This window comes from Staurois parvus, unplaced genomic scaffold, assembly GCF_062004578.1.
Source record: "Staurois parvus isolate SC_StPar_1 unplaced genomic scaffold, SC_StPar_1.0 ptg000133l, whole genome shotgun sequence".
Taxonomy (NCBI): Eukaryota; Metazoa; Chordata; class Amphibia; order Anura; family Ranidae; genus Staurois; species Staurois parvus.
Genome location: NW_028317929.1, coordinates 5,271,901 through 5,298,467, shown reverse-complemented (window position 1 = coordinate 5,298,467; position 26,567 = coordinate 5,271,901). Strand labels below are relative to the sequence as shown.

Below are 26,567 nucleotides of genomic sequence, written 5' to 3'. Positions count from 1 at the left end.
TTTTAAATCTCACTAGACTAAGATAAAAAAGCAATTTTAATCAAAAAGTCTATTGGCTGTGAAAAAGCAACCCGACCAGTAGATTAATCCCTTTATATTGCTTCTATATTTCTATGCACTGTCAATGCACTGGCTTCTACAAATCACAACACAATTCAGGGTCCAACTTTAATATGTAAAGCTTACACATCTCCTTTCTTTAGCATCCAGGTGTAGAATAGAACTCTGGAACCTTTACCCATTTCCAAGTTTTCCCTGGTACTTCTCTCTTTCTCTGTAATGCTTTTCACATCCTTTCAGGCCTTTTAAAGGCTAAGTTCACCTTTTACTTTTTCTAAAATCCAGCTCCCCTATGCACCAATATACCATTACTGCACCTAAGTTGCAAAAATACAGCTCTATTTGATCTGGAGAGCAAGGCCTTACCTTAGCCTTTTCTTCTATTTCAATATTTTTATTAAAGAAGTTTTTGTTTTTATAATACAGCAAGCTCATGATACGCCCACGCAGGGGTAGAACGACAATAGCATACATAAGCAGATACAAATCAGCAGGGTGTATTAGCCAAATAACGGAACGTCCAATGACACCAAGGAGGGAAGGCAAAAAGCCGAACCACACAGTAGCAGCAGCAGCAATCCGTCATATTACCGAAAAAAAACAAAGAGGAAAAACACCTACTGAGAAGTATCAGCTCAGAACATACGGGAAAGAAACCCAAACTGATAAAAAAAAGAAAGTATAAGAACATAGAAAGAAATAAGGAAGGGAGAAATATTCAGGGAGAGAACATGGAAGAAAAGAAGACTAGAAGAGTTACGGATCCAGGGCCAGCACAGGCAACGACTATAAGAGTCCATAGCTAGTAGGAGGCAAGGACGGCAGGGAATAATGTATCCAAGGTTCCCAAACCTTAAGGAATATCGGATGAGAATCTTTTATTTTAATGTTTTTATTAATTTATAAACAGATTAAGAAGACAGGAGCAACAAAACACGCCCACACAGGGGCCATCAATTGCACATAAGGATGAGAATCTTGAAGAACGCTAGACATCTGTTCATTGATCAGCATAGCATTCATTCGGGTCTTCACCCCCTGGAAGACAACCGAAGAGGTTCTCCAAGCTTGAGCTATAGCACGTTTGGCCGAATTGAATAGGTAGGATGCCAATTTCTGCTGAGACTTAGACAGACCCAAAATTGGGCAATGCAGGAGGGCCACTCTTGCATCCTTACGGACCGTAATATGAAATAATTTTTGCAGCAAACCAAAAACCCTAGACCAGAAGCCTATCAATCGTGGGCAAGACCACCAGATGTGCAAGACATCCCCACGTAGACCACAGTTCCAGAAACACCTATCTCCGCCAGTCGGATTAAAGTGAGCAGTCCAAGCTGGGACCCAGTACCACCACAGGAGAACTTTGTAGCCTGCCTGAAGAGTGACGGTATTGAAGGAAAATTTTGCCACCATCCTTCAGGCCTCATGCCAATCCTCCGCCGCAATCGAGAAACCTAGATCTCGCTCCCATTGAGAGACATAAGACAGGGGTGGTGAGAAGGACCTACTGTTAAGAGAGACATAAATTACAGAAATGAGACCAGGGGACCCTGGGGAATGTTGACAGACATGTTCAAAGGGCATTTTGCGGTAAAAATATGTAGAAGTACGAAGGAGGGACAGAACCCAGTGGCGCAATTGCAAATAACGATAATATTCCCGCGGCGGGACCCCCCGTGATTATCAAAGAGACTTCCATGATAGAAATGAACGAGTGTTCAGAAAATCATGTACAATAACAAAGCCATGGGAGGTCCACCAAGAGAAAGAAGGAGGATATTCTAAGCCTGGTGGAAATAAAGGAATATGCATAATCTGTAAAAGAGGTAGAAAAGATTATATCAATTTACCCGAATATTTAACAGAATCCCAGGTTCGTAAAATGTGAAGCATGATAGGGCTCAGGTCTGGAGGGCACAACTCAGGTGGGAGCCAAAGCAATGTAGTTAAGGAAAGCAGAGCACAGTTGGGTAATTACAAGAGTACCAATAATGGGGTATGAAGCATGGACAACTAGGAAATTTGAGCTGCCAAATAGTATCTAAAACATGTGGGACTCCCAAACCTTAGCCTTTTATTAAAAAGCTTTTTCACTTCTTGGAATGTAGACAAAAGACAGAGGAGCCAGTAGGACCCTGGAAGCAGATTACTAACTGATCTCCTTAGCACACACATCCTACACTGGCCTCTTAAGTACACACCCTTCACCCACCAACTATTTTTTCACAGCATCCCCGACATCTCTCCCCACGTGCACTTGCCTGGCTACCCCACATCTCTACAGACAGGCTCAGGCCGCATGCAGCCTACGGTACACCCCTGATGTAGCGCAAGGGCCTGCTTGATTGGATACAGAATGATTGGATAGATGGTGTGTCCTCCTATTATAAATTTTTGGTAATACTAAAGGAGATCATACAGAGATTGAACAATCAGATTGTCATTCATTTTTAATGGCACACAAAAAACAGAAACAAACACACATTTTGACACATGAAAAAATGGGGAACAACTGCAGCAAAACGTGGAGTAAAAAACGTGAAACACGCACCATGCCAAATGTCCCATGAGCTACTTTGCTATGTGTAGCACAGCCCATTGAAATCAAAGGGCTGCCCTAAGTGTCTCACTGGAAAAGCGAGCCAAACATGTGCTCCCATCACTCTCAGTGTGAATGGGGCCTGAAAGTGAAATTGGTGCATATTGGTTTATATAAGAACAATGAGGCTCCATTCACATCTGTGTGTTTCCGAACACATGTCAATCTGCACAAAAAATGCGTGTTTTACCATGCGTTTCAGAAAATTGATGCAAATGTGCATCATGTTTGTGTTGTCATTACATGTTAAAGGTACCCCAAATGTGGCAAACACATCAAAACCTGTGGTAAAGCACTGTGCTCCGCTCCAAAAAAAAAGTTCTGGAGGTTTTCTGGAGAGATTTTTGCGTGTATAGCAGCCAAGTGACTGAACTGCCTTATGCGTTACGAGTGAAAGCGCTCCAAAACAAACGCATGCGGGGAATCTTCACTATGCAGAGAGGTGACCGGGGCCTCCTACGTCCACTCCCTCCTATGTCCTTGTATAAAGATGGCCACACACTATGCAATCTGATTGTACAATCTCTGTACAATTTCCTTTAGATTTAAAAGAACTATGGAATAGGAGGACACACCTGAACAATCTATTCAATTGGTATCAAATCAGACAGGCTCTTGCACTACATAGCTAATGGGGGGAAGGTAGTATTGTAATGAGGGAGGTGCGGTCCAGAGTGGTGAATACACCCTATCACACCCTCTTCTGTGATGCAACAATGAAGTGAAGGCTTCTGGGAAGTGGCCTACAGGAAGTGAACTCTGAGATATCATCAGCAGGAAATGATGCAATCTGAAAATCAGTTACAAATCTCACATTAGTTAACAAAAATTAAATGTTCTGTATCTGAGGTCATTGAGGGAAAAGCACATCCTTTAAGGCACCAATAAAATTAATCTTTTCAGAAAGATACAGTATATTATTTTGACCACACAACATTCCTGGGTGACATCTACAGATGTTCCTACAACACAGGTGTTGATGTATCTAACCCAGCAATGGGCAAACTACGGCCCGCGGGCCGTATACGGCCCGGCGGACCTTTTAATCCGGCCCGCGGAGCGTGGCAAACATTGGCTGTCAGGATGTAGGCGGGGCAGCGTGACGAACTCCTCTCCTCTCACAGTCCGCCCTGAAGACCGGAAAGGCGCGGGAACACGGCGAGAGGAACGTGCGGAGCAAAGGTAAGTGAATTGACACAATATGGGGAATGAATTACTATAGGGGGGATGAATTACTATATGGGGGATGAATTACTATAGGGGATGAATTACTATATGGGGGATTAATTACTATAGGGGGGATGAATTACTATATGGGGGATGAATTACTATAGGGGGGATGAATTACTATATGGGGGATGAATTACTATAGGGGGGAATGAATTACTATAGGGGGGATGAATTACTATATGGGGGATGAATTACTATGGGGGATGAATTACTATATGGGGGATGAATTACTATGGGGGATGAATTACTATATGGGGAATTAATTACTATGGGGGATGAATTACTATGGGGGATGAATTACTATATGGGGGATTAATTACTATGGGGGATGAATTACTATGGGGGATGAATTACTATGGGGGATGAATTACTATGGGGGATGAATTACTATATGGGGGATGAATTACTATGGGGGATGAATTACTATATGGGGGATGAATTACTATGGGGGATGAATTACTATATGGGGGATGAATTACTATAGGGGGGATGAATTACTATATGGGGGATGAATTATTATTATTACTATACTTACTATGGATGGCATGGTAGTGGCTGGGCCGGCCAGCAGCTAGTCCGGCCCCCGGGTCCAATATATGAACCCATTGCGGCCCTCAAGTCAAAAAGTTTGCCCACCCCTGATCTAACCCTTCTCATTTTAGACTGTAAGCTCATATAGGCAAGGTTTTAATTTCTATTATTTTATGTACTTGTGTTTAATTTAATGTCAGTCTTATAGATCATGTATGTCTGCAGATCACAGTGAAAGATGCTGGTACTATATAAATTAATATTAGAAAATGCAATAGTATGTGTGTATATATATTTTTTTACCTAACACAGGAAAAATGGGCAGTTGATTTAACTTACCACTTGACAAGATACGTGATCAAGGAGCACAAGTTCATTTTCGTTTTTAATAACAAACATGTCATACTTACCTGCTCTGTGCAATTGATTGCCTTCTTCTGGGCTTCTCCTCTTCTCCATGTGTCACCATAGGAAGCTGCTTCCTATAGTGGCATATGTGCTGGCTCGATCCCAAACCACACTCTGTGTCCATTGACACACTCAGTTGGGCTCAGAAACGCCCCCTGCTATTTTATCACTGGACTTGATTGACAGAAGCAGGAGCCAATAGCTCTGACAGCTCTCATTGAACCCAGTGAGAAGGGAGAGAGAGCAGGGTCACTGCTCTTGGGCACGGTGCTGGATTGAGATCAGGCTCAAGTAAGTATTTGAGGGAGGTTGGCAATAGAAGTTTTTTTACCGTAATGCATAGTAAAAAAACCTTCAACCTTTACAACCACTTTAAAGTGAACATATGCTATGTCTCTGGAGAGCAAAGCAACAGGCTCCTATAATTTGTCCCGACCAGAGAAGCACATACTTACCTTCCTTTTAGTTTCCTGATGCTCCATTCAGCTAACTTTGATGATAAGAGGAAGACCTGTTTTTTCGTAAGTTTGAACTTAGGGTCCTTTTACTCAGGCGGACCAAATTAATTTACTTGTCCATTTTTCAGGCGGACCCGATCGGACCATCCATTGTTCTCTATGGGGAGGTGGATGTATACAGACATGTGTCTGTTTACACCCGTCTGTATCCGATCTACTAAAAAGAGATGGATGGGGATCTGTCTAGCAGATCGGATGACAGTCGGATGTAAACGGACAGGTGGTCTGTTTACATCCAGCTGTCCCATAGAGAACAGCGAGCACAAGCAGAGCGGACAGGACCTGTCATCCGCCTGCTCAGCAGGGATCAGCGGACAGATCCCCCACTGACCAAGCGGATCCATTTGGCGGAGTTTGCTCGTGTGAAAGGGGCCTTATACAGGTCTGTCTTTCTACTCCCATAAACTCCACCAGGATCAAATTAGTTTTTAATGAACATCAACATATAAAACCAGTGAGCCAATCTTTCCTCAAAGCAGAACTACACTGCACCTGAACACCTCAAACCAAAAAGGCTGTTTAATTAATTTTTAATATTCAGAGCAAACTCCCACATCCATCCATATCTCCATGCTTTACTTTACTGAGAAGTCACTTTGAAAAACACCCCTTGAGAAATCACTTTGAAAAACACCCCCTAATATTTTTGGCCATTTTGAGCATAGAAGATGATTCAAGTAGCATTTACTTCCTGGATTCCATCTGCCCTTAGCTCAGGCATGCAAGCAGGAGGGCATGATTAGCTCAGAAAAACCCTGTTGAACTCCTGAAGACTCCTGGGGGTGTATGACATCATTTGCGTAGGCCTGGAAACCAGGAAGTAACTTAAGAAATGTAAAAAAAAAGTTTAAGACAAGTAAATATGATATACTTTCATATGCATTCAGTAATGCTATTAGCAGAAGAATTTAAAAAAGTCAATGTTGGTTGAGAGAGTGAAGTTCCACTTTAGCCAAGCAACAGTGCATTGCTATAAATGTACTACTGGTTGCTATGGGTTACAGCACTGAATTACTCTTTGAATTAATACTAACCCTAGGTTCACATATGTGCGGGTGATGTCGCTGTGGATCTGCACGAAAATCCGTGCAGCCGCACCACCCGCACCCATATTGGGAACCAAGGATTGCGTTTTCCAAAGAAGTGCAGGGACTTCTTCTCTGTGTGTCATGGGGCACGGGAGTCCATTCAAATGATTGGACTCTCGTTCCCGTGTAAAACGAGGCCTGCACGGCCACATATATGTGAACTGGGTGTAAAGGGATTGTGTCAAAAAAAAAAGATAACGGACGCTCACAGATGCACCCATTCCAGGACCCATGTATCACATACTAGTTCTAGGGCAGCGATTTAGTGAACTTCTAAAAGCTAGATTATAGAAAGCTGAACAGTAGATGGCAGTTGTCCACAGTAACCAATCACGTCTAAGATTTCCATGTCTGGGTGAAAAATCTGATTGGTTGCAATCAATAACTTAACTTTTGCTCTTATTTACTTAATTACAATTTTGGTGACTCATGCTCAGTGAATACATTTGAATTCACTGCTAATATTAGTATGCAGCACAAGAGTCAGAGAATAGCTGCTTTTATCAGAGCTTTCTCACACATGCTTGGCTTCATGGGATTCTCTTTTAAAGCTCTGTTTATTTGCCTCCTCCCCCCTACACTGATATATTTGGCACCTTTTTTGGGGAGAGAGCGGATACCTGTTTTTGACAGGTACCCGCTACCACGTCTGGCTCAGTTTGCCACAGCGAAGTCTCCCGGAAGTTCGGCCCCCTCCTCCCTCCTGCAGTCTTCTGGAAACTTTCACAGGTCCCAGGAAACCAATCAGGAAGCACAGCGTGACTTGCACATGTGCAGTGGGCACTAGGTTGTGAAGGTGCCCACAGTTGAGATGCCAGCGCCATGGAGGAGGGAAAGGGAGAAGGGACTGCGCAGGGTGAGTACATCGCTGGACTCTGGGACAGGTAAGTGTGTGTTTAATAAAAGTCAGCAGATCCAGTTTTTGTAGCTGCTGACTTTTAATAAACACAAAAATGGTTGGAATTCCACTTTAAGGGTCAGTTCACTTCTACTGAATTTTGCCAAAAACGTTCTTATGCATTACAATGTCCTCAATACATTAACATGCAGTGCTCAAATTTGTTAAATCATTTTTACTTTCAGGTGCTCATTACATTGTCCTCCCCCAAGGGCAGGACGTACCATGAGTGGGATGCTGGGACCCAGAATCTGACAAAGAAGCATTAAGCTTTGTTCCCTACCCATGCATGCACAGTCAGCTCCATCTCTCGCAGTCCAGCATTCTGCAAGAGTAAAAGACTGCACATGTGTAGGTCAGGAACTAAGCTGGGTGCTCATTCATGACCAACACTCGGTCTGTCTGGCCACCTGCAGAACAGAGAAGGTAGAACAATGTAATGAGCATTTGAAAATTAAAATCTTGGTTTACCTGTAAAATCCTTCTCTTGGAGCACCTCATGGGACACAGAGGAATGACATATTCATGACTATTTGGGTTATGCAGCCACATTCAGGCATATCAACACTGTCCACTAAAAGACAAAAAAACCCATCCCAACATAACCCTTCCCAGCTCAGCTAAACATTAGTTTGGTAGTGAGCAATGAACAGACAAGAGTGGAGGGATCTCTGTGTCCTGTGATGTACTCCAATCAAAGAATTTTACATGTAAACCAAAAATCTTAATTTTGTAATCGTACATTACAGGACACAGAGGACTCATATATCCATGACCACTTGAAATGTTTTGAATCAGTGAACATGAGGGGTGGGCAATGCAGCAACATATCCAATATGCCCAAAACCCAAAAACGGAACAGGGGGAGCCTCACTACAAAGCTGTCCACATAACCTGCCACCCAAACTGGCATCTGCAGAGGGGTACACATCTTATTGATAGGACTTAGCAAATGTGTGAAGAAAGGACCAGGTAGCAGCCTTATAGGGTTGAACAACAAACGTTTGCTGCTTAATGACTGTCATATGCCTTTAAGTGTTCTCTGTAATTTGTTTGCTCCTCCCTTTCCTCTGGTTTAGTTAATGCTGTATAGATAGCCCGCCCTTTTTCCAAGAAATGCATTGCAGCTTCTAGCCTTATGTCATGAAGCAGGTCACATTATGATCTTTTGACCTATCAGATGTTCATTGTTGTAACATTCTCTCAGTTTATGGAATAAACTTCACAAGATCTACAAGATGTCTTCTGTATTGAGTCACTGACTGTGGTATTCAACTAAGATTGGAGTTATCGCTATCTCATCACAACTGTAAGTTACAGAGATCACACTTTCAATGCTTAGATTGGAGAGACAGAACAATGGCCAAGGAAAAACTGATACTGCTGGTGGAAGGGGCCTTGACTAGAAAAGGAGGAATCTTGCCCTTAATATCATAGGCCTGAGTAAGGATCTCTAGGAATCCACCTAAAATATAGTGGATCGAGAGGGAGCCTGACCCTTCTGAGACCCGTACGGTAGCCCTCAGGCAGAAGAAACAGGGAATCAGACTTTTGAAAAAAGCTGTAGACTTCAGATGAACTGGAGCAGCTTGAGCAACAGCACTTTTTCTTTAGCATGTTTAAGATTAGGACAAAAGGATGGCAACACAATGGGGTTGATTTAGTAAAACTGGAGAGTGCAAAATCTGGTGCAGCTCTGCATAGAAACCAATCAGCTACTAGTTTTTTTCAAAGCTTAATTGGACAAGCTGAACTTAGAAGCTGATTATCTACTATGCACAGCTGCACCAGACTGTGAGCTCTCCAGTTTTAGCAAATCAACCCCATTGTGTTCCCATCCTTTTGTCCTAATCCTAAACATGGTAAAGAAAAAGTGCTGTTCAAACTGTTTATCTGAAGTCTACAGCTATGATTAACCCCAATGTCCTGATTCAGGTGTAATGACATGGGAATCTCTCAGAGAGGTTCAAAGGGGAAGCACATCCATCACCTGAGGCTCCATGTACACGGGACACTTCTGAATGATGGAAACTGACTGCTGGAAAACGTAGGTTAAAAAACGTCTGTTTAGCCGCGTTTGCATACCGCGTTTATGCGCGTTTGTGTATTTGCGTTTAGAAGCGTTTTTTAAAGATAAGCACAGGAACCTCCCAAATGCCCAGAATGCACTGAAAAGTGGTAAATTATTAACTATTTCAGACTGTTTCATAGAAATACACAGAGTAGAAGCAGAGACAGCAGTATGTGTTGAGATAATTAGGTGTGAGTTGCTCATTAACATTTCTTTTGTTTCCAAGGGTGGGAAAGGTGTCTGGTGGAGTGAGTCATTAAGGCCACCTGGCAGGGGGTCTTCATGAGGAATTTGAGGTGTGAATGGTCATTTACATATCTTTTGTTTCCAAGGGAGGGAGAGGTCTGAGGAGTGACAAGCTTGGTCGGAACATCCTGTGTTCAGTGTTTTGTCTATCTGAGTACCTTTAAAATGATTTTGCATGCATTTTTCATGATGAAAAAAGGCTCTGGACAGCATCGGGAACAGGAAGAGTTAAAAAAAAATTTGCAAACACTTATAAACGTGATTAGCCGCGTTTACAAGCGTTTTGCGTTTGAAACGCTGATAAAATCGACTGCTGACCTCAAATGCCTGTAAATGACTGTAAACGAAGATGTGTACATGGACACATAGGAAAACATTAGGGTGAGTTCATGGGGCTGCTGAAAAAAAAAACGCTGAACAGCTCCTAAACGTGAGTTTATCAGCTGCAGTGTACATGGGCCCTAAAGACACTTGCACAAAATTGAGGCTTGGTGAAGCTGGGGCGGGGCCTTGGGGGTTTATGCCTGGGCCTTTTTATGCCTTTTTTGGCCAGTGTCCATTCACCTGAAGGTGGCAGCATAAGGAATTCTCTGTCTCCTGTGATGTACGATTAGGAAAAGTAAGCCTTCTTTTACAAAATGGAGACCGGAATGATAATGTATTGAAGACTTTGTACAGCAAAGGGAGGTTTTCGGTAAAATTAAGTAGAGGTGAACTAACCCTTTACAAACCAAAACAATTAGTATAGAACAACTGATACATGACCTTAAAAGGAATGCAATCTATGAAATACTAAAGGGATCAGCTGCCAAGAAACATCAGCCACAGGGAGGGAGCAGCAAAGCAGACAGAAAGGAGGGTTCGCTCACAGCATGTGGTTTATGTTCATAGAGAAGATGCTGACACTGCACTATGGCATGCCGCAGGACCGATTACAGCTGTCTTACCAAGAACAGCCAGCATTTCACAGAACAAAAATCTATAATATTTTCTAATGTTAGATGTGCCACACACATTTCCTATAGTGGCTTGATACAGGTGCAAATCTCTTTATTAACTGATGCTCCTACTACAACATAGCAAATCTAAAATATATTTTAGGGTGAGGATGTTACAATATCTTTTGAAAATGCTGAAACATTGCAAGGGTTGCTGATGAAAGAATTACTCACAAAACAGATACAGTTGTGTTCAAAATAATAGCAGTGTGTTGAAAAAAGTGAATAAAGTTCAAAATCCTTCTAATAGCTTTTATTTCCATGCACACAAATGCATTGGGAACACTACACATTCTATTCCAAATCAAACATGAAGAAAAATATATCAAATTTGTGTTGTTCCTCTAAAAAAATTGATGAAAAGTGAATATTAGACTGTTCAAAAAAATAGCAGTGTTTGTATTCTTTACAAACTCAAACATTCACTATATAAATTGAAAAATGTTTGAAGATTTTGCTTTCCTTTGAATCACTTAATTAATATTTAGTTGTATAAGCACTGTTTCTGAGAACTGCTGTATATCTGTGTTGCATGGAGTCAACCAACTTCTGGCACCTGTGAACAGGTATTCCAGCCCAGGATGATTGGACTACATTCCACAGTTCTTTTCTATTTCTTGGTTTTGCCTCAGAAACTGCATTTTTGATGTCACCCTACAAGTTTTCTATTGGATTAAGATCCGGGGATTGGGCAGGCCACTCCATAACGTTTACTGGTGTGTTTGGGGTCGTTGTCTTGTTGGAACACCCATTTCAAGGGCATTTCCTCTTCAGCATAAGGCAGCATGACCTCTTCAAGTATTCTGATGTATTCAAACTGATCCATGATCCCTGGTATGCGATAAATAGGCCCAACACCGTAGTATGAGAAACATCCCCATATCATGATGCTTGTGCAAATATGCTTCACTGTCTTCACAGTGTACTGTGGCTTGAATTCAGTGTTTGGGGGTCGTCTGACAAACTGTCTCCGGCCACTAGACCCAAAAAGAACAATCTTACTTTCATCAGTCCACAAAATGTTGCGCCATTTCTCTTTAGGCCAGTCAATGTGCCCTTTGGCAAACTGTAACCTCTTCAGCACGTCTTTTTTTCAACAGTGCGACTTTGCGGGGGCTTCTTGCAGATAGCTTGGCTTCACATAGGGGTCTTCTAATTGTAACAGTACTCACAGGGAACTTTAGACCTTTTTTGATCTTCCTGGAGCTGATTGTTGGCTGAGTCCTTGCCATTTTGGCTATTCCTCTATCCATTCGATTGGTAATTTTTCGCTTTCTTCCAAGTCTTTCAGGTTTTGGTTGCCATTTTAAAGCATTTGCGATCATTTTAGCTGAGCAGCCTATCATTTTCTGCACTTCTTTATATGTTTTCCCCTCTCCAATCAACTTTTTAATCAAGGTACGCTGTTCTTCTGAACAATGTCTGCAACGACCCATTTTCCTCAGAATTTTAGAGAGAAATGCACTGTAACCAGCATGTACAACATTTGCTGCCTTCCTTCCTTAAATAAGGGCAATAATTGCCACCTGTTTTTCAAAGAATGAATGACCTCACTAATAGAACTCCACACTGCTATTATTTTGAACATGGCCCTTTCAATTAGTGACTCAATTACACAGAATCAGCAGTATGCATGTCATGACTGTTGGGTCTGTTGGATTTCTATTACTCTACTACACCTGCTAGTAAGTTATTTGCCATGTAGAAATATCATTTCTACCAAAAACAGTGATTGGTCAGGTTAGTGATGTCTGACTGCTATTATTTTGAACACAACTGTATATAGATAAATATAGGGTTGGTTTTACATGGCTGGGGTCTACAGAAACAAAAAACATGACTCTATACAGTGCCTTGAAAAAGTATTCATACCCCTTGAAATTTTCCACATTTTGTCATGTTACAACCAAAAACGTAAATGTATTTTATTGAGATTTTATGTGACAGACCAACACAAAGTGGCACATAATTGTGAAGTGGAAGAAAAATGATAGTTTTCAAAATGTTTTCCAAATAAGTGCAAATTTCTTCACCGAGGTGTGTGCCAAGATGAACTCAGTAAAGTGATGAGCCAGATTGGCTCCCCCTAGACACCCCAAAAATCTCACCTCTAGGTTCTGACCCTTTAGATGAATAGACAGGTCAAACAATGCTGGTACATAGAACTCATTTAAACTCCAGAAAAACCATGAGATTTAAAGCGATTCTAAAGGTTCACTTTGTTTTTTTTTTGTAAAATAACAAACATGTCTGTAATTACCTGCGGTGTGCAGTGGTTTTGTACAGAGCAGCCCAGATCCTCCTCTTCTTGGGTCTCTGTCTGTTGGGTGCCCCCACAGCAAGCAGCTTGCTATGGGGACACCCGCTGCTCCATGTGCCCATTCACACATGGAGCCGCGGCTTGGACCCACCCCCTCTATCCTCACTGGCTGTGATTGACAGCAGTGGGAGCCCCTGGCTCCTGCTTGCTGTCACAGCCAATGAGGAGGCAGAGATCCGTGACAGCGGATTCTGTCATTCACATCGCTGGATCACGATGAGGCTCAGGTAAATATTGAGGGGGTTGGGGGCATTGCTGCACACAGAAGGTTTTTTACCTTCATACATAGAATGCATGAAGGTAAAAAACCTTCAGCCTTTACAACCACTTTAAGTATGGTCTTTTTTTACTGCACCTACACACAGAAATGCATGTTGCACATTTGTCTCTTTTTATTATCCTCTCTCATTCGCACACAGAAGGGGTAGGCACACTTTGAGAGGTACAGCATGAAAGAGATCAAAGCTCACCAGGGTGCTGCATTTTTTTTAATGAACTAACAAGGCCTAACTAAATAGTAAGTAAAACTTTCAAAAACATAACGAAACAAATATCACTGTAAAAAAACTTGACCTACCTAAGTAGACATTGTCAGTTAGCAGAGCAATGGACAGTATCAATTGGGCAGTGGACGGTGTGTGGACAGTGGCAATAGGGCAGTGGACTGTGTCAGTAGGGGAGTTGATGTTGTCAGTTGGGTGGTGGATATTGTCAGAAGGGCAGAGATTGGTGTCAGTAGAGCAGTGGACAGTGTCAGTAAGGCAGTGGACTTTGTCAGTAGGGCAGAGGATGTTGTCAGGAGAGCAGTGGACAGTGTCAGTAGGGCAGTGAACAATGTCAGTAAGGCAGTGGACGGTGTCAGTAAGGCAGTGAATGGTGTCAGTAATTTTTTATTTTTACTATTTTTTAAAATAATTTTTTACAATTTACATTTTTTATCATTTTTTACAATTGTATTTTTATTATTGCTTCCAATTTTTTTTAACTGCTCTGTTGGGGGGGAGGCTTTAGTGAAATATCAGTGGTCTAAACAGACCCCTGATGTCTCATTTTTGGGACTGAAAAAAGAGAATAAGGACTGTGTCCACAATCTCCATCTCTGCAGCTGCACAGAATGAATGAACAGGAAGAGCTCTGCACATTCACAACCTGAAGAATAGTAAACACAGTCTACTATGCTTCAGTTAAGAATGAACACCGTGAGTGATCAGTAACGATCACTCACTGTGTTCATTCAGAAAAGGAAGCGCCTGGTAAATTACACAATTACTGGCTCCTTCTCCTGATCTCCATCCTGAATTAAATGATCCATGACAGCAGCTGGCGGTGGGAAGAGAGATGGAAGCTAGCAGAACTGCAGAGAAGGGGGGGGGGTTGATGGGGTCTGACTGGGGGAGCACATGGGGGGGAGGCAGCAGAAAGAAATGGAACCTGGATGGGGGGTGCATTTACTGGAACCAAGTGATGTCAGGAGGGGATACTACAGGGGATTGGTACCAGCAAATGCTGCCCCTCCTGTCCTGTTCTGGTTTCCCTTCCTTCTGCTTGTCAGCGGCACAGCATACTAAGTTCTTCATTCCCTGTGCCGCTCTGCATATGTGGGAGAAGCAGTCCAGGGGTTGGCAAGGAAGGGACACAATCTAACTGCCTGAAATCAACAGGTAGACCATGAACATTGGGATGCTGACCCGCACTATAGTCCATAGTATATCTTGGTAGTGAGCATCAGAGTTGGCTACATTCCTACATACAAGGGAACCATGAAGAAAGAAAATAACCTCCCTATAACAAGTTGGATCACAGCAGCAAAAATAAATAAATTGAGATTTGAAGAAAGCTTAGACCTATAGAAGGTACTTTATTGAGTTAAGAATACACACTTTAAGTATAGTGTCCCTCTGGATTCCTACAGTTTAGGCAAGTGTCACAGCAATGAACTGGGGCCTGGGAGTATGCCTAAACACCAGAGAAATGTAATTTTTTACACATTAAAGTGGTAGTAAAGGTCTCTTAATGATTTATCACTACAAGTAAGCCTACCTGTAGGTACAGTAAATATCTCCTAAAAATGGACCATTTAGGAGATATTTATTTAAGTGTCACCAGCGCATATGCTCTGTGCTCTTAATGGACGGAGTGCTGTCCACTGAGAGAGCAGTACCATGGTCGTAACTCCCAAATGCATGCGCAGGAGTGACATCATTGCTCCGTGGCCAGTCAAATGGTCTCAGCCTATGAACCCAGAAGGAAGAGTGGGTAAAGATGGAAGCCCTGTCAGTGGTGACAACGCACCACTGAAGGGCTTCATTTTCAGGTAAGTCTTTCATAATGTGCTAGTATACTATGCACAGTTGCAAGAAAAAGTATGTGAACCCCTTGGGATTACGTGGAGTTTTGCATGAATTGGGCATAAAATGTGCTCTGAACGTCATCTAAGTCACAACAATAGAAGAACACAGTCTGCTGAACATAATACTACACATTAGATGTTGCCATGGTTTAATTGCACATAACATGTAAACATTCACAGTGCAGGGAGGAAAAAGTATGTGAACCTTTGGACTCACAAACTGGTTGACCCTCCTTTGGCAGCAATAAGCTCAACCAAACGTTTCCTGTAGTTGCAGAGCAGACCTGCAACAATTCAATATCATCACACTGATTGGAGTCAAGGTTGGCTCACTCCTGGCTCTAATTAGCTCTGGGAGAAGTCATTAATCTAGGGCCTCACATACTTTTTCCTCCCTGCACTGTGAATGTTTACATGTTATGTGCAATTAAACCATGGCAACATCTAATGTTTGTGTAGTATTATGTTCAGCAGACTGTGTTCTTCTATTGTTGTGACTTAGATGACGTTCAGAGCACATTTTATGCCCAATTCATGCAAAACTCCATGTAATCCCAAGGGGTTCACATACTTTTTCTTGCAACTGTATACTAGCACATTATACTCTAAACTTGCAGGGAGAAGATTTTTGTGTGTTTTTTTGTGGTTTACTACTGCTTTAAAGGTTCAGATACACAAAGTATGTATCGACATGGTAGGGTACCTGCCCTAATGACATAATTCTGGTTCATTTTATGTTTCCAAAGCACAAGTTCTACTTAAACTGAATGCTACAGGAATCGTGTTTGCTGGATCTAGTCTGATACACATGACAAAGACAAGACTTTATAAATGAAAAATGATAGGCTGACTAGACAATGAAGTGACAAACAATATATGTGTTTACAAGCAGTGAGGTGGAGATGGCGAGCTCGGTTTATACTGCAGCATGTTGCCAGTTCTCCTTTGTGCAGTTTGATCTTAGCACAACTGCAGTGCAGAATTTCAATGAGGAAGTTATCATGGCTGAGCACAGATCTAACAAAGCCATCATCTCAGGTGCCAAGGAAATGACTACCTTCACTATTGACATACCGAATAAGAACCTATCTTTACAATAATGCCGTGTGCACATCCTAATCTCAACAAAGAATATTTCCTGCTCCGACAATCAATAAAAAGCCAAACATCACATCCTAGACAAATTTGTGCTTCAGCCGGTTGGATTAGAGGTCATGCAGTAGGACTGCAAGAGTAGAGAGTCTTCTGTTTATTTGGATGGCAGCCATTGGAAAACAGGAAAACATACTCCAGACCAATCTATACAACAAGAAGTATTTCACATCAGTGTAAAAAGTCCTCGCTAACTGTAAATGTTTCTACTAATATGTAGCACCATATCCAAAAACTGTTCCACATGCAGAACTTTCTTTGTATGGACTATAGCCTGACACATACTTGAAATCTTCCCTTCTCTAGGAAATCAAACATCTTGTCTTTCAGGTCTGTAGTTTATCTATTTGAGTCAGTTATTCCAGCTGCCTGCCTCATTTCGTGCATCAACAATTACTGCAGGAACTCTCATTGTGAGACTAATTTAAAATTTCAGGTGATGTGTAGGAGATTATGGGAATTTAAAGATGAACTCCAAGCAACCCACTATATTATTATATCTGTACATTCAGAGATTTACACTGATCTGCCACACAGCACAGTCTTGTCTGACAGGGGAGCAGATCTGACCACTCTGCTGCAGTTTCACTTTCACTCACAGGACTCCTCTACACCCCCAGCCTATGAGGGGGCAGAGTGAGGAGAAGCAACACATTGATGAGCTCACCAATCTGTTACTCTGCTCTCTCCTCTCAGTAGGCTACTTGCACTGCAGCACACCTGATTGGCTCCTTGTGCTGCTTGCCCCTTCCTATATCTGAATTCTGTAAAGGGACTGAAAGAAAGGGATACCAAGTCAATTTCAGGTACTTACACTGCTTGCATTAAAAAAAAGGATCTGCATTAATTTGCGTCTTTATGTTTGCCTGGTTAATATAACTAGGAAATGTGTGCCCATTTTGGCAGAAGATCAACAATAATGAAAAGACATATGCGTTTCATTTCAATAAATTTTTTGGACGAAAATTTCATTTTCAGAAATTCAGATATATACAAATTTCAGAATGGACATAGTAATGAATGTCAATGAGTCCGAAAAGTTATAATGAAATTTATGAATGCATTAGTTTTATTCAGATGTCAAGTTATGCAATAGTAGTTCGGGCCCATGGGGAACCTAAATTTCCACTCACACTTTCAAAAACTAAAAGTCATCAGCTACAAAAACTGTAGCTGCTGACTTTTAAAAAACAGCCACTCACCTGTCCCGCGGTGTCCTCCCCACAGCCCGTTTCACCAGCCGTCTGGTGTTCCAGGTGCCGGCATCTTCAGTGAAGGCACCCAACTGTGACAGCTTGTGTCTTCACAACCGGATGCCCACTGCGCATGCACGAGTAGCACTGCGCTCCCTGAATGGCCCCGTAGTCTTCTGGGACCTGTCACGTGTCCCAAAAAACTACGGCGAGGGAGGGGGGGGAGGACAACTTCCACTTCCGATTGCCTAGGGAGTGGGAGCGGGTACCTGTCAATTTTGGGTACCCTATCCCCCCCCGCTCTCTAAAGGAGCCAACCCTTAATGGGGAGCGGGGGACCAGTCTTTAAAGCGGAACTTCCCCTTTTGGGTGGAGCTCCGCTTTAATTCAATTCTAAATTTAATTTGATAATTGAGATTTGAATAACGAATCGATCTAAATTTCATTCCTTTCATTAATTCAGATGCACATGACGCCAGTAGATATTTTCCAATCAACTCATGCCATTTTTCTTGGTGGGTTGGACCTGCGTCCGAAAATATGAAATCCTTACAATTTGAATTTGATTTGAAAATATACAGAATATATATTAATTTTCCAGAAAAAATGCTAAATTTTTCGAATCCACCTGGACCAATGAATATACGAAACAAATGCTGAAGATACGAAATGAATTCTGACAAGACATAGAGAAGAGATAAAGCACTAAGCAAAACGGTAAAGTAGGGATATGTTCCTTGTAGAGAATAAAAGGAGAGAGGTGCTAAGAGTAACAAATACAATTGGCACTTACAAGACTACATCGGAATGCAGGTGTCAAGAGCAGCACAGCAGACTCAGAATGGAAGAGTTTTAGTAATTCAAAATTCATGTCAGTTTCATGGAGGGACTGTTAGACTTGTTTACTATAAAAAGTATACTATACAAGATGATTTTCAAGTGGAATTCCATGATAAGTGCTCAGGGATGATATTAGTCAACCTATGAATCATTTCAAGTAGGATTAGTGCTCCTTCAAAGACACACTGACTCTTACAGAAGAGTGGAAGATATATAGAAAACCAATATCTGTATTTTTAAGAGTCTTTCTAATATTAATTACCAATTCCTGGTTAATTGAAGTGATTCTAAAGGCTTTTTTTTTTAAAAGAAAAAATAGCATGTCTATACTTACCTACTGTGTGCAGTGGTTTTGCACAGAGGAGCCTGGATCCTCCTCTTCTCGGGTCCCCTGCAGGCTCTCCTGGCCCCTACCTCCTGTCGGGTGCCCCCACAGCAAGCGGCTTGCTATGGGGACACCCTCTGCTCCATGTGTCCATTCACACATGGAGCTGTGGCCCCCCTCTCTTCTTATTGGCTCACTGGCTGTGGCCAATGACTCCTGCTTCTTTCTCAGCCAAGGAGAAGAGGGAGTCCCGGGATAGCCGAGAAACTAGTGCACAACACTAGATCGAGATTGGGCGTAGGTGAGTATTAGGGGGGCTGAGGATGCTGCACACTGAAGGTTTTTTACCTTCATGCATAGAATGCATGAAGGTAAAAAAAAACCTTCAGCCTTTAGAACCAGTTTAATTACTCATGTGATCTAAAGGTGCTGAACCAATGAAAAAGAAGAAAACATTTAAAACAATGTTAATTTCCTAGTTCATATTATTAACTGTAAACAAACAACTGTTGGAGCGATTATTGGCAAATGGAAGAAATACAAAATAACCATCATTCGCCCTCGGTCTGGAGCTCTATGCAAGATTTCACCTCATGGGGTAAGGATGATCATGAGAAAAGTGAGGGTTCAGCCCAGAACTACACGGAAGGAGCTTGTGAAGGGTCTCAAGGCAGTTGGGACCACAGTCACCAAACAAACCATTGGTAATACAATATGCATGGATTGAAATCCTGCAGCACCCGCACGGTTCTCCTGCTCAAGAAGCATGTACAGGCCCATCTGAAGTTTGACCATGAACATCTACATGATTCAGAGAAGGATTAGGAGAACGTGCTGTGGTCAGATGAGACCAAAATTTAGCTCTTTGGCATTAACTCGACAAACCATGTTTGGAGGAAGAAAAATTCTGACTATGACCCTAAGAACACCATTCCTACAGTCAAGCACAGAGTTGGAAACATAATACTTTGGGGCTTTTTCTCTGCTAAAGGTACAGGCTGACTTTACCGCATTGAGGGGCCAATGAACGGGGCCATGTATTGTATAATCTTGGATGAAAACCTTTTTTCCTCAGCCAGAACACTGAAGATGGGTCGTGGATGGGTCTTCCAGCATGGCAATGGCCCAAAAAATACCACCAAGGCAAGAAAGGAGTAGCTCAAAAATAAGCACATTAAGGTCCTGGAGTGGCCTAGCCAGTCTCCAGACCTTAATCCTACAGAAAATTTGTGGAGGGAGCTGAAACTTTGAGTTGCCAAGCAACAACCAAGAAACCTTAAGGATTTAAAGAAGATCTGTAAAGAAGAGTGAACCAACATCCCTTCTGAGACATGTGCAAACCTGGTAACCAACTACAAGTAACTTCTTACCTTAGTACGTAGTGGAGAAACCCTTGTTGGCAAGCACAAAGTCATGTTTTGCTTGGGAATCAAATACTTATTTTACTCACTGAACTGCAACTCCATTTATAACATTTGTATCATGTGTTTTTTCTGGATTTTTGCTTGATATTCTGTCTCTGTCATTTAAAATAAACCTATGATAAAAATCAAAGTCCCTTCATTTCTTTGTAAGTGGACAAACTTACAAAATCTGCAGGGGATCAAATAGTTATTTTCCCCACTGTATATAGAGAGTTCATGTGGAACTACAATCAATCAAACAATCAAGGGTCTGCAGATAAAACAAGGATGACTGCTAGTCATCTGAACTATAGAGAGTCAACCACCCGTGCATCGTTGTGACTTCAGAGTCATGGTGTGGCACACCCACACCATGTTAACAAATAATAGAGGAGCTAACGTTGCATGGGGAGTGGGCAACAGATGCCGCTGCTGAGTTCTAAAGAAGAAAAATACATACACATGCCTTGGGTTTGGCATTGTGCATGAAGTTGAGACATTTTCAAATGAAACGTTTGAGTGTCCTGAGAATCTCCAGTCTTGGGTGATGGCTCAATAGATGCTTATGAGGACTCACTGCGCTAAACTCCGTGAAAATCCACAACTGTCAAATTAAAGTAGGCATTCATGGTGGGGTATGGGTGGGATATTTTTGATTGGGGGGGTCATGTTTTGCCTATAGTTCTACTTTAAGGCCCAAACACTCTGATAAAAAAGAATAAATCACAGTAAGCATTACAGCTCGATGCAAAACAGGCACACCCTTAAATGTTTGCTCTGCAGTCTGCACTGCATTAAAGTAGAAAAACACCCAAAAAAATTCAGAAAAAAATGTCCTCCTGCAAAATAATAACATAATGTACTAGTACGCATCACATTCTAGCACATTATGAAAGGCTTACCGTAGAATGAAGCCCTCCTGCGGCGCGCTGTCACCGCTAACAGGGCTTCCACCTTCACCTGATCTTCCTTCCAGGTTCACAGGCTTTGGCTGTTTGACTAGATGAGCCGCGATGACGTCACTCTTGCGCATGTATGCTGGAATCGTGGCCACATCATTGCTCTCTCAATGGACAGCACACCGTCCATTAAGAGCGCAGTGCACATGCGCAGATGACATTACTGGCTCCTATATACTAAAAAGCTACTAAATGTGCATCTTTACGAGATATTTACTGTACCTACAGGAAAGCCTTATTTTAGGCTTACCTGTAGGTACAAGTAAACAAGGTAGATTTACTACCACTTTAATATAAGGATTGACTATAGCCTTGCTTCTTGATGATGTCAGGGTACCCTTTGACTTCAACTGGTCAATGGACCATGACCATCACCTTGGAAGATAATTAAAGCTGATCTCCAAGGAGATACTGTATAAAAAACACCAATTACTGGAACTATGATATCAGCTTTTTGCAATGACTGTACAGCAGGGCTGAAGTGTGAGATGAAGAAACAGTAAAAGCATCCAATAAGTTTCTTCTTGCAAGAAGCATACTTATAGGAAGAAAAAGCGGAGTGACAGAGAGAGGAGTTCATCACTGTGCTGCTTATCCTTTTACTGTCCAGTCCCAAGCTGGGGCGGGTCCAGCACAATCTGAGCTCAGATGAAGTGGGTTGAATGATGTTGACTATCAAACTGAGGACATCGAGTGGCAGAAAAGAAATGCTGTGGGGGAAATCTCTGGATTGACTGTTATTTTCCATCCTCCATTCAACCTGTAGTTTTTGTGAGGCTGGAGAAGGCAGCTGATTTAGAGCCAGCAAATCTGTGAAGAGGCATTACTACTATCCTATCCCTAGGCATTACTAGTATAGTAGCAGATTACAAGGCATTATGGCTGGCATATTTCTTAACATTACCACTACTGCAGTACAGACAACTGACTGCAACAGTTGGTATAACCAGAACAGCTGTTTACTTTACTACATAACCTAAAGAAGCAATGTAACTGCAAGGTCAACATTAAGAAAACTTCTCACTTCTTCCATGGCAATATAGGTAAATCAGCTTGGGCTGTTGCATATCAGAGAGAGTTTTTTTCTTCTTTTTTTTTAGGAAATTAAAATATACAAAAATGTGTCATTGGGCACATTTCTAAATAGTTTCACAGAGCCTAGTCAAATGTATAAAAAGTCTCTATATCAAACAAAATGCAATGTTATATAATTAATAAGAATTAACCACTACTGAACATTTACACCTTTTTTTAAACTGTTTTATGTACAGTTTAGGCCACTATAGAAAAAAAGTACAAACCACTATAATGATCATCAAATGCCATTTATAACAAATAAAAGTGAACATTTCTGTAACTCAACAAGCCTTCTAAAAGGGTTAGTTCACCTTTAATGACAATGACTGTGCATTAAATGCTGTCCGCCATTTTTAAAAATGATTAATGTATTTTTGAAGCTGATCCTACTTTGGGATCCCCCTCTCTTTCCTACTGTTGGATGTGCGGCCCTAACACCTCATGAATTAGCACTTGGCTGCTAGAGTGTGGCTGGCCTAATTACACATTTGCAGACTGCACTCGTAGAACACTGAGCTCGATTGCTTCGCGAGAGAGTGGGCCAACCCATGCATAGTTAGGCAAGCCAAGTTTTCATAGCTGAGTGCCCCCTCATGAGCTGTTGAGGCTGTGCATCCAACAACAGGATGGAGAGAGGGGACCCAGAGTAGAAGCTACATCAAGGTATGGAACTTTTTTTCTTTTTTTTTTAAAGGATGGCATTTTAATGTACAGTTAAAGTGCAAATTGTTTAATTTTGGATAGAGCAAGGGAGAGTTATAACCCCTGTCAAATTTTTTTAACCATTTGTGCCCCATTGTGGGTATTTCCCTTCACTTCCTGTCCCATAGCCAAACAGGAACTGAGAGGGAATCGCTGCAAATTAACCGCTTAAGGACCACCCTACAGCAGATATACTGCACCTGTGTGCAGGATCACGTATATATACGTCATTCTGCATTTCTGGGTAGGGGGCTCTACGCTGCACCACCATTCGCGCCCGCGGATGTCAATCACCGGGTCTCGTCCGGCAATTACCTGCCGGTGCCCGGAGATTACCGAGCATCTCCGATGAGGAGGATTATTGTTATAACTTTTACGTAAACCAATTAATTTACACGTATTGGGATTTTTTTTTTCGCAAAGAAATGTTGCACAATACATTTTGGCCTAAATTTATGACAAAATTAGATTTTTTAAATTACTGGACATGTTTAAAAGCAAAAAGTCCAAAATGTTTTTTTCTCAGAATTATCGGTCTTTTTTTGCTTATAGCGCAAAAAATTAAAAACGCACAGGCAATCAAATACCACCAAAAAAAAGCTCAATTTTGAGGAAAAAAAGGATGTAAATTTCATTTGGGTGCGCGTTGCATGACCGCGCAATTGTCAGTTAAAGTAACACAGCGTCGTAATGCAAAAAATGGCCTGGTCATGAAGAGGGGTAAATCCTCAGGAGGGCAAGTGGTTAAGAGAATTCCTTGGGGACCCCCAGGCCAACAGAACTAGTGTCCCCATTGGAAGATTTACCCTCGATTACTTTTCTGGGGACAACTCAAAATTTGGATTTTTCTTTTACTTTCACTTTCAATGATAATGGTAAACAGGACAAATAGTGATGGTGAATCTTCTTAACGGGGCACGGACAGCAATAAAAACACACAGGTGTTCTAATCCTTCTGCACTCTATCCAAAACTAAAAAAATGTTTGGCTTAGGTTATATTTTAAAGCTGTAATGAGTACGGATTTATTTTTAAAAATACCATTATAGGTGAATTAATTCCTTAAAGCGGAACTTTACCCAAAACAATTTGATAAAAAATGATGTTCTTTATGAGGGAACATACACTCACCGGCCACTTTATTAGGTACACCTGTTCAACTGCTTGGTAACACAAATTACTAATCAGTCAATCACATGGCAGCAACCCAATGCATTTAGGCATGTAGATGTGGTGAAGAAGACTTGACTGAGGCTGAAGTTCAAACCATCAGAATAGAGAAGAAAGGGGATTTAAGTGACTTTGACCGTGGCATGGATATTGGTGCCAAACAGGCTGGTCTGAGTATTTAAAAAACTGCTGGTCTACTGGGATTTTCACACACAACCATTTCTAGGGTGTACAGAGAATGGTTTGAAAAAGAGAAAATATCCAGTGAGTGTCAGTTGTGTGGGCAAAAATGCCTTGTTGATGTCAGGGGTCAGAGGAAAATGGGCAGACTGGTTCGATATGATAGAAAGGCAACAGTAACTCAAATAAACACTTGTTACAACCAAGGTATGCAGAATACCATCTTTGAATGCACAAAACGTCAAATCTTGAAGCAGATGGGCTACAGCAGTAAGACCGCTCCGGGTGCCACTCCTGTCAGCTAAGAACAGGAAATGAAGGCTGCAATTGGCTCACTAAAATTGGACAATAGAAAAAATGGAAAAACATTGTCTTGTCTGATGAGTCTCAATTTCAGCTGTGACATTCAGATGGTAGGGTCAGAATTTTACGTAAACAACATAAAAGCATGGATCCATCCTGCCTTGTATCAACGGTTCAGGCAAGTGGCGGTGGTGTAAAGGTGTGATGGATATTTGCTTGGCATTAGCAAGGTGTACTTAATAAAGTTGCCGATGAGTGTCCTTTCCACATTAATACTGATGCTACTAAAATTAGTGTGTGCTCTAAATTGCCTCCAGCATTGTTCCTGTTTCTTCTGGCTGGAGGCTGCCATTTTGCTGAAGCCCAGAGTCCTTGAGCAGCACTACATTTTTAGGCTCTCAGCAGATCGGCCTCTACATTTTCAACACAGTGCCAAACAATAGAGAGTAAGCATGTGCAGAGCAGGGTGAGACAGTGTATTACTGGGTTTTAAACAGTATGGGCACTTATTTTAATGTTTTACATAACTATATCTGCAAAAGGGGCCAGCATGAAGTGATCTAGCAGGCCTTAATTTTCTGAAGAAAGTTTCACTTTAAATGCATTTTTGGCATGTCACAATAGTCTAAATTATAAAAATGATTCTAACTTTTATAATTTAAAAGCAGTTTTTAAGTTTCAGTCCTATGACTGTGCTTAGGCTGAGAAGGTGTCATCAGTCTGCTGCGAGCTGGTGTGTCAAACATTTGTGAACACAGCTGAAAAACAAATGGGAACAGAGATTTACATGTAAATCAGCGTGATCCGCCTGCTCAGTGGGTGATCTCTCCGTTGATGCCTGCTGAGCTGGCGGATGACAGGTCTCTGTCTGCTCTGCTGCTGCAGAGCGGACACAGACACTGATTTGAATGGGAGGGTCTGATGGAAACGGACCACCTGTCTGCTTCCACTCGATTGTCATCCGATCTGATCCGCTGGATGGATGGGGAACAGATCCCCATCTGTCTGTTTTTGGTGTACAGGATCAGATCAGATGCCAGCAAGTTTCAGCGGACACCCGCCAGTCCATAGCAATCTTTGGATGGACTGATCGGGTCTGCCTGAAAAACAGATAGGCAGACCCCATCAATCCACTTGTGTGAAAGAGGCCTAAATCTGCATAGTGCCTGAATAAAGATGGCACTGCTCTTCTGATGAGAAAATAAAATAAAGGCATTATAATGGGGAATACTGTGAGCTCTTTGAGAAATACCAGATACATTTACACATTACTTAAAGTGGTAATAAACTCGTTTTGTAATTTTACCTACAGGTAAGCTTATAATAAAACTTACCTGTAGGTAAAATGAATATCTCCTAAACATGTGCCATTTAGGAGATATTCTCTCTTTTTGTAAAGCCGGAGCATGTGCTCTGAAGGAACTGCATGCCTGTACCGTTCCATCAGAGTTGTGTGCTGTGGCCCGGGACTCCTGCGCGCATGCATGGGAGTGACATCATCGCGGCCCCGTCTGTCAGATGGCTGGAGCTCCTGAACCTTGAAGGAAGATGGCAGTTTCTGAAGTGATGACAGCAAGCCTGCTACTGTCAGAATACACCAATCAAGTCAAGGAAAATTTGGCAACTTGTAATTTTGACATAAGTCGATCAAACAATCGACTTCTGTTGAACAGGGGTGGCCACACAATGAGTGAAATTCAACTTATTCCTTGCTGACTGGCCAAATTTCGATTACTGTATAGTCAGCCTTACTCCCTTGACAGCCCTAAAATTTTGGATTTCTCTTACCTTCTCTCTCTCAATGATCACCAGGACAAATAAAGTAGTGAAACTCTGCTCCAGGGAGCCAGACTGCAATAACAACTTGGTAGAGGGTCTAACCTTTCTCCACTCTATCCAAAACTAAAAGAAATACATTCCTTTACTGTATGTACACACAAGGTC

General features: G+C 41.8%; 1 protein-coding gene across 2 annotated transcripts in view; it reads right to left on the bottom strand.

Annotated features, from left to right (window-relative positions):
* Positions 1 to 26,567, bottom strand: part of JAKMIP2 (janus kinase and microtubule interacting protein 2) — a 167,803-nt gene that overhangs the window by 89,658 nt on the left and 51,578 nt on the right. The gene's annotated exons all lie outside the window — the stretch shown is intronic.